Consider the following 8,845-nt stretch of genomic DNA (forward strand, 5'->3'; position numbering starts at 1 on the left):
GGCCCCTGACATAGCCTGTTTCTGTGTTATACAAATTTACCAGTTGATGGCACATAGCAGGAAAGATATGAATAAAATTCATGGATTCCATTAGGGTTTACACAGCCCTTCAAAAAAGTAATTGTTGAGTAAAAATCTTTTGCTCTTTTACAGTCAATTAGTATTGCAAGTCTTCAACTAGCCTTCCTCTGCGGCACAGAAATGCAAAACTTAACTCAAACACACCTTGGAAGTTCCAACATGGTTTGGTTTTTTGCTAGTGGCTTTTAATCTTGGGAACAGAAATGGGTTGATTGCATCCTCTGCTTTGGAAAAGTGACAAATTGCTTCAATTTGAGGTGGGGGTGATTTGAAAGAGGTGAGTTTGGGGAAGGCAGAGAATAAAGACCCAGTCATGAGTCTTGCCTGTGTGACTTCAGCAAGTAACTTAAGATTTCAGAGCCTCACTGCGAAAGGGGCTGAGAAAGGTGGTAATATACTGCCTGTGCAACTGTGCAGAACCATGGGTTAGCAGGCATTCACAAGAATAGCCATTTGTTTGTAGGAGCAAAGCGATGGAAGATGCCCCAAATGGCCACCTCTGCAGAAGAATGGACGGACTCAGTGGGGTGTTTCCCATCTGCTGATGTCTGATACAGCAGAGAAGAGGAGTGGATCACACTGGGGGGGAGGTGAACCATACAAACCAATAAGCAAGCAAGGTTATTAATTTTTATTACCTACTATAGAAGATCATATAAGATTTTATGTTACATTTATTCTGTTGAACATTTGAGATACTTCCATATGAAACGTTAAACAGATTAACCGAGCTAATAAATGTAACAATCATCCTGTCAATAGAAGGGGCATTGCTGCAGCCAGATGCATTCACAGCCAGTAGTTACTGTTTATTGAGTGATTACTATACGCAGGTATTGTGCCAAGTGCTTGACACGCGTTTTCTTTTCTTTTTTTTTTTGACACGCATTTTCTTATTACAATTCACACAACCACCACACCAGAGAGCTGTTCTTTTTGCTTTCATTTTACAGATCAGCAAATTGAGGCAGATAGCCAATGCACACTGATTGAATGCTTTGTTATGTGTGAGGCACCGGCGGTACTGTTATTCTTGCATTATCTTATTTCATCTTCCAGTAACCCTGGGCACTACACCAGAAACATGGCTTTCCACTGCGGGTTGGCAAACCTTTTCGGTAGAGGGCCAGATAGTAAATCTCTTATGCTTTGTGGGCCACACAATGCCCGTTAATGACCATTCAGTTCTGTGGTTGGAACAAGACATCGGCCAGAGATAATGCAGGAATGACTAGCGCAGTGTGCCAATAAAACTTTGATAGATGCTGAAGTTTGAATTTCATTTAATTTTCACATGTCATGGGATTACATTTTCCTTTTGATTTTTTCCAACCATTTAAATTTTATTTTTTATTTATTTTCATGTGTTATGAAAAACCAGGCTGGATCTGGCCAGTGGGTTATAGTTGGCCAAGCATGACTTTAGATGGTCAGTTCCATGAGGGCAGGAACCTGGTTGATTTTACTCAGCATTGTATACTTAGCTGCTGGCACACCATTAGGGACTCAGTACATGTTCGGGGAGTGAATGACGATATAGCAGATGTCAGATGATGGTGACATTTTCTCTCCCATTTTTGGCAACCGCCCTTGACATAAGTAGGGTGAGCACTTTCTTAGGGGGTGATATTAATAATGTCTCTCCTAGGCAAACCAGGATGCTTAGTTATCCCAATGTTCCCCACTGGGAGATGGTTCTTCACCGTAGTGACAGCAGGCCATTGGCTTGTATGTCTCTGTATTTGCACACACACGTGCGTGGATATAAAACAGTTACCGACTTTCCCTCACAATTCTTAATTTGAAATAATTCAAACTTGCAAAAGATGTGCAAGAATAATAGATCAGCACAATAAACAGTCATATACTTGTCACCCTGATGGAGCCATTTTTGACATTATGTCATGTTTATACTATGTATGTCTTTCTACCTTTATATATATCACCTATCATTGTTTATCTAAGAACCAGGTGCAGACAGCATGGCACTTAACCTTCATTACCACAGTGTGCACCCAAAGATACAGATGTAGTGAAATGACGGGGCACCTGCACGCCAATGTTTATAGCAGCAATGTCCACAATAGCCAAACTGTGGAAGGAACAACAATGTCCTTCAACAAATGAACGGATAAAGAAGATATGGTATGTATACAATGGAATATTACTCAGCCATCAGAAAGGATGAATACCTACCATTTACGTCTATGTGGATAGAATTGGAGGGTATTATTACTCCAACGTCAGTTGGAGTAAGACAATTATCATATGGTCTCACTCATATATGGAATATAAGAAATAGTGCAATGGACCATAAGGAAAGGAGGGGAAACTGAGTGGGGAAAAATTAGAGAGGAAGACAAACCATAAGAGCCTCCTGACTCTGGGAAACAAAGGGTTGCAGAAGGGGAGGTGGGCAGGGGGATGGGGTGACTGGGTGACGGGCATTGAGGAGGGCATGGGATGTGATAAGCACTGAGTGTTATATTGTATGTTGGCAAACTGAATTTATTTATATATTTTTTAAAGATTTTATTCATTTATTCATGAGAGACACACACAGAGAGAAAGAGAGAGAGGCAGAGACATAGGCAGAGGGAGAAGCAGGCTCCATGCAGGGAGCCCGACATGGGACTGGATCCTGGGTCTTCAGGATCAGGCCCTGGACTGAAGGAGGAGGTGCTAAACCGCTGAGCCACCCGGGCTGCCCGGCAAACTGAATTTAAATAAAATTTAAAAAATTAAAAAAAACAACAACACTGCAGTGTGCAAATCCTAAGGTCATGAACATCCTTTCTTATAACCATGACATGATGTTCACACTCAGGAAGTTGAACATTGATGCAATACTATCGTCTACCATGAAGTCATTATTTTAATTTCCCCATGTGTCCACAAAATGTCTTTTACAGACCTTTTTTTTTTCATTTCGAATCAGGATCCAACCAAAGATCGTGCTTGGCACTTAGTTGTTCTTTCTATTCAGTCTCTTGGAATTTAGAATAGTCTCCTTGCTTTTTTTTTTTTTTTTCTTTCCTGGCACTGATATTTGAAAACCATAGGCCATTTGTTCTGTACAAAGTCTTCCAACTTGGATTTGTTTGATTGCTTCTTTTTTTTTTTTTTTTTTTTTTTTTGATGGCTTCTTATGATTAGTTTCAGGTTAAACGTTTTTGGCAAAAATGCCTTGTGGGTGATGTTGTGTTCCCAGTGGGTCCTAGAGGGAGGTGCAATATCCTAGCAATGATGATGTTAACCTAGTTCACGCGGTTAAGGTGATAGATCTGATTTCTCTCCCATAAAGGAGTCTTTTTGCTTCACAATTAACACCTGCCATTTGTTAACTCAAAAGGAATGCCATTCAAGGGAAGAACCATTGGAGGGTGTAAGCGGGAAAGGACAAGCAGGTACAAGGGGTCTGACAGCTTCCAGGTTCTTAGGAGCTTAAGAGTGACTGCATTCAACGGAGAAACACAGCTCACGGCTCCTTGCTTTGTGGCTGTATGTATGCAAAGCAGCGCTCTCACGCAGCAACTGGAGATTTATGGGTTGTGTTAACTCTCCACGATTCGGTGGTTCAGGCGGGCTGCTGGGTGAGACAAATCTTCCTTGGTGCTTGCATTAGTTTTCAAATTGTGTAGTTACAAAGATGGGACGTGGCCAGCCTCCCCTCCTCCCTATGGTTTTCCCAAGAGCAGCAATGTGGACACGTGCCACTATATTCCAGGCCACCATTTCTCTAACCTGATTACAATAGTCCCCTAATGGTCCCTCCAACATCTACCCTGCTTGCTTCCTTATCCCAGTCCATTCTCCTTAAGGCAGCCTCCCGTGCTCTTTACAGACTTCAAATTACCAACCCTCTCCTTAAAAATTTGCCTATCGTTCCTTGGATAAAAATCCTTAGAATTATATCTACCCTGGATGGTCTGGTCCTTATCCTTCTCTCAGATCTCATTTTCTTCCACTGGTGCCTATCTCTGAACCCTAGCTACAATGGCTTTCTTTCTGACAAAAATGCTTCTGCCTCAGAGCCTTTGCATCAGCTTCACTGTTCTTGTACCTGAAACATTCTTTCTTTGTTCTCCTACTAAGGCAACTACTTTTTTTTTTGTTTTTTTGTTTTTTAAAGATTTTATTTATGTACTCATAGAGACAGAGAGAGAGAGAGAGGCAGAGACACAGGCAGAGGGAGAAGAAGGCTCCATGCAGAGCCTGACGTGGGACTCGATCCAGGGTCTCCAGGATCACGCCCTGGGCTGCAGGCGGCGCTAAACCGCTGCGCCACCGGGGCTACCCTAAGGCAACTACTTGTGTTGTATGCTCACTAAAGATGGATCTAATTTGGGGTATGGCTACATCCAGAAGCTCTAAAAAAGTTACTAAAGATTTATCTCTTGAGTCGGTGTTGGCTTTATTTAGGCTGTTTCTTTCTTCATGGTGGCAAGATGGCTACCAGTATATCTCCAGGCTTACCTCCTGCCCCCTAGGCAGCTCCTATGAAGAGAGAGTACCTCTTTCCTAACAGTTCTTATAAAAATTAAGGGGTTGGTTTTAATTAGAGCACTATAGGTCATATGCGCATTGCTGAGCCAATCCTTATGGCCAGCGGATGGAATTCTCTCATTGGTCAGGCCTGGGCCAGGTGACCGCTCCTTGGCAGGGGGTGAGCCTGGCCTTTTCCCAAGCCTCTTGGATTGAGAGCCAGGGAAGGGTGTTTCCAAAAGAAATAGGTGCTGGGCTGCAAAATAAAAGTTGCTAGTTACTGAGTCACAGGATTTATTTCTTTGAGCCCCTTGTGGGGCTTTCTGCTCAGCAGGGAGTTTGCTTCTCCCTCTCCCTCTGTGCATGCACTCTATCTTTTTTTTTAATTTTTATTTATTTATAATAGTCACACAGAGAGAGAGAGAGAGAGAGGTAGAGACACAGGCAGAGGGAGAAGCAGGCTCCATGCACCGGGAGCCCGACGTGGGATTCGATCCCGGGTCTCCAGGATTGCACCCTGGGCCAAGGGCAGGCGCTAAACCGCTGCGCCACCCAGGGATCCCCACTCTATCTTTTTACAAAAGATTTTACTTATGTGAGAGACAGAAAGAATGAGTGGGGGGAGGGGCAGAGGGACAAGCAGACTCCCCACCTGGCAGGGAGCTGGATTGGGGCTTGATCCCAGGACCTTGAGATTATTCTCCCAACTGAAGTCAGGAGTTTAACGGACCGAGCCACCCAGGTGCCTGAGGTTGTAAGAATTTTAGGCGATAATGCTTGCTGTCCTCTGAATCCATTTTTTTTTCTGGACAATAATAAGCATTGTATAAATAAACAAAAGAAAATAACAAAATGAGAGCAAGATTTGGCATGATACTTGGATGTGTGTGACGAAGGAGATAAGGAGCTTGGAGATCTCAAGTCTGGAGTCTGGGTTCCTGCGCCGGCCTACCTGGGACTAAGAATTATGTGGAGGAGGGCCGAGTGGGAAGGAGGAGCAGATAGTTTGTCGCGTTATCCCTTGTGTGTGTGAGTGCGCGCCTGCACTTGCGTAGGTGTGTTGCATGCACGGGTGTGCATATGTGTATGTGTGTGCATGCATGTGCACGTGTATGTATGATGCATATGTGCATGTGTGTGCATGCATGTGCATGCCTATGTATGTGGGAAGCAAAATGGTGCTCAGAAACCATTAGCTTCAGTTCCGTGTTTCTTCACACCAGGAACCCAGACCCTGAAAGAGGGAAAATAATTGGCTTGCCCTCTCATAGCGACCCCTATCTCCTGGTTTTACTACCTCCAGCCTGGCATTTTAATTTTTTTATTTGTTACTTTTTCTTTGTCTAGAGGAATGCACATTTAAATTAATTTTGAAAACTGAAGGAGAATATCGCAGGCAATTTTAGTGGCAAAGAAAATCGAGTTGCCTGAGCCTTAGAGCAACACTGATTGCAATATACCAGTGTTCATAACCTCTGGGAGGTTGCTGAAGTCTTTCCTTTTATGGCTCTTTTTCATAAAGGCAGTTTGGTGAAGATGAAAATATTCAGACTTCTGCAGGTCATTTTGTGTAATGGCCATTGACTGCTTCTCACATTTTTCTGGAATTTTCATATAAGCCTTTCTTTACACGTAAGGGCTTTTTATGGCCGATGCCTGAAGATATAAACCCATTTAACAGAGCTAGACTGAGGTTCTCAGTTATTCATGTTGAAGATAGATTCCAGGAGTCCGTGTCCAAAGCATCTGACAATGACACCTGTATTTATTTGTGTGGTGCTGCTCTCAGCCTTTTCATAGTAATGTTATTGCAAGGAATACCCCGGGGGAGCTTCCTACAGACACTTCCCCTTTCCAAACCAAGGTTATGACTGGACCTACCTTGGTGTTGTTTTTTGTTTTTTAAAGATTTTATTTATTTGTTCATGAGAGACACACAGAGAGAGGTGGAGACATAGGCAGAAGGAGAAGCAGGCTCCCTGCAGGGAGCCCGATGCGGAACTCCATCCCAGGACCCCAGGATCACGCCCTGGGCGGGAGGCAGAGGCTCAAGCACTGAGCCACCCAGGTGCCCTATCCTGGTGGTTCTTATTATGATTGCAAGATGCCCATCAGCAGTAACCATTAGGAGACTTTATTTTTTTTTTAATTTTTTATTATTTATTTATGATAGTCACACACAGAGAGAGAGAGAGAGGCAGAGACACAGGCAGAGGGAGAAGCAGGCTCCATGCACCAGGAGCCCGATGTGGGATTCGATCCCGGGTCTCCAGGATCGCACCCTGGGCCAAAGGCACGCGCCGAACCGCTGCGCCACCCAGGGATCCCCATTAGGAGACTTTAAAGGAAAGCAGTTTATTACTTATAAGCCCCAGAGCACACAAGGTGAGCTAGGCACCCACAAAGCGAGGGGGAGGGTGGGTAAAGGGAGAGGTTTGAGGAATGAGAGAGAGAGAGAGAGAGAGAGAGAGAGAGAGAGATTCTGCTTTTTGGGGATCGAGAGTGGGTCCTTGAGAATGAGTCCTACGGTTTCTTGGGCTCTCTCTTTACTGATGAATTTGAAACATAAGAGTGGGAATTCAAAGTGCCCAAAGAGGCAAAAAAAAAAAAAAAAGTGGCCCAAATGGGCAATTATGGAAATCAACCAAAATCTCTAAAACAGAGGCATCTCAGTGGGGGAAGGCTGGCTCTTTATTTAGTTGGGGTGGCTGACCATGTGTTTATCAAGATAGCCCTGGATGCTTCTCTGAAATGGATGCCTCTGGAAGTGGATGTCTCTGCAACGCGAGCTGAAGTCAGACACTTGGTGACACCAAGAACAGCTGCTGTTGGCGCTTACACTACAGTATGAATTTTCCTGTGTCCTTGGGCAGGTCTCTTCCATCTCCTGGACCTGTATGCCCCTGTAATTGGAGGGGAAAACCAGATTGAATTGCAGGGTAGAGTACAAAGGATGATTGTTTTTGTTTGTTTGTTTGTTTTGTTTTTTATACAAAGGATGATGGTAGTTGATACAAGGACAGGGCTTTAAATCACTTGGTTAAGGTGATCTGCTCTGTTCAGATCTCTTTCGGTCTCTGATTGATTACCCCATGAAGAAAAATTCAGCTTTGTGCCACTATGGCTTTCATGCCTGGTGCTTGCTAATTTCTCTTTCCAACAAAGAGAATTTCATAATTTTTTTATTTTGAATTTATGTTTTCCCTCTACCTTCCTTCTATGTAGCCTTCTTTCTAGTTTTCCATTTCCAACAAGAGCAGCCACCACTGGGCAGCCCCGGTGGCGCAGCGGTATAGCGCTGCCTACAGCCCAGGGTGTGATCCTGGGGACCTGGGGTCGAGTCCCGCATCGGTCTCCTTGCATGGAGCCTGCTCGTGTCTCTGCCTCTCTCTCTCTCTCTCTCTCTCTCTCTCTCTCTGTGTGTTTCTCATGGATAAATAAATAAATCTTTAAAAAAAAAAAAAAGCAGCCACCACCACTTAAACCGTGCTTATTCTGGGCAATTTTCTAAAGGTTTTGCATACATTTCATTCTCTTAAAAGATACTATTATTATTTCCACTTTATGGATGAGAAAACCAAATCACAGAGAGGTGAAAGTAGTACTTGCCCAAGGTCACACAGCTAGTAGGGAACAAAGGCAGGATTTGAAACCAGAAAGTTTGCTTCCAGAGTTCTGGAACCCTTCTACTTTGCTGAGGCATGAAATAATGTTTCCCTTTAAAACATATTCAAGGGGCACCTGGGTGGCTCAGGTGGTTAAGCATCTGCCTTTGGCTCAGGTCATGATCTCAGGGTCCTGGGATCAAGCCCTCTGTTGGGCTCCCTGCTCAGCAGAGAGTCTGCTTCTCCCTCTGTGTCCCTCCCCCTGCTCATGCTCTCTCTCTCTTTCAAATAAATAAATATTTAAAAAAATGTATTCAAGAAAAAGGGGAGTGCTGGATGAGTGTCAGTCTCAAAGAAAACATTAAATAAATAATAAAAGCATGAACGATGGGGATATGACAAAATTGTGACCAATTGTGACTTCAGCTTTGAGTCACCGAACTGTGGGAAATGCTGGATACTGTAGAAATCTGAAATTCTGTACGTGAGGAAAATGCCTGCATTAGGCACAGGAAGAAGCCAGATGGGGGCTCCTGAGTCTATTCTAAGCCACAGCACTGGTAGCTTCCAGAATTGCTTGTCTAAGATGAGAAATGTCTTCCTCACATGGCCACGGAGCTGGGTGACTCCCTTGAGGGTGCCAGGCATGCCGGACTCCTTCCATCTGACCTTGC

Source organism: Vulpes vulpes, chromosome 10 (assembly GCF_048418805.1).
Source record: "Vulpes vulpes isolate BD-2025 chromosome 10, VulVul3, whole genome shotgun sequence".
Taxonomy (NCBI): Eukaryota; Metazoa; Chordata; class Mammalia; order Carnivora; family Canidae; genus Vulpes; species Vulpes vulpes.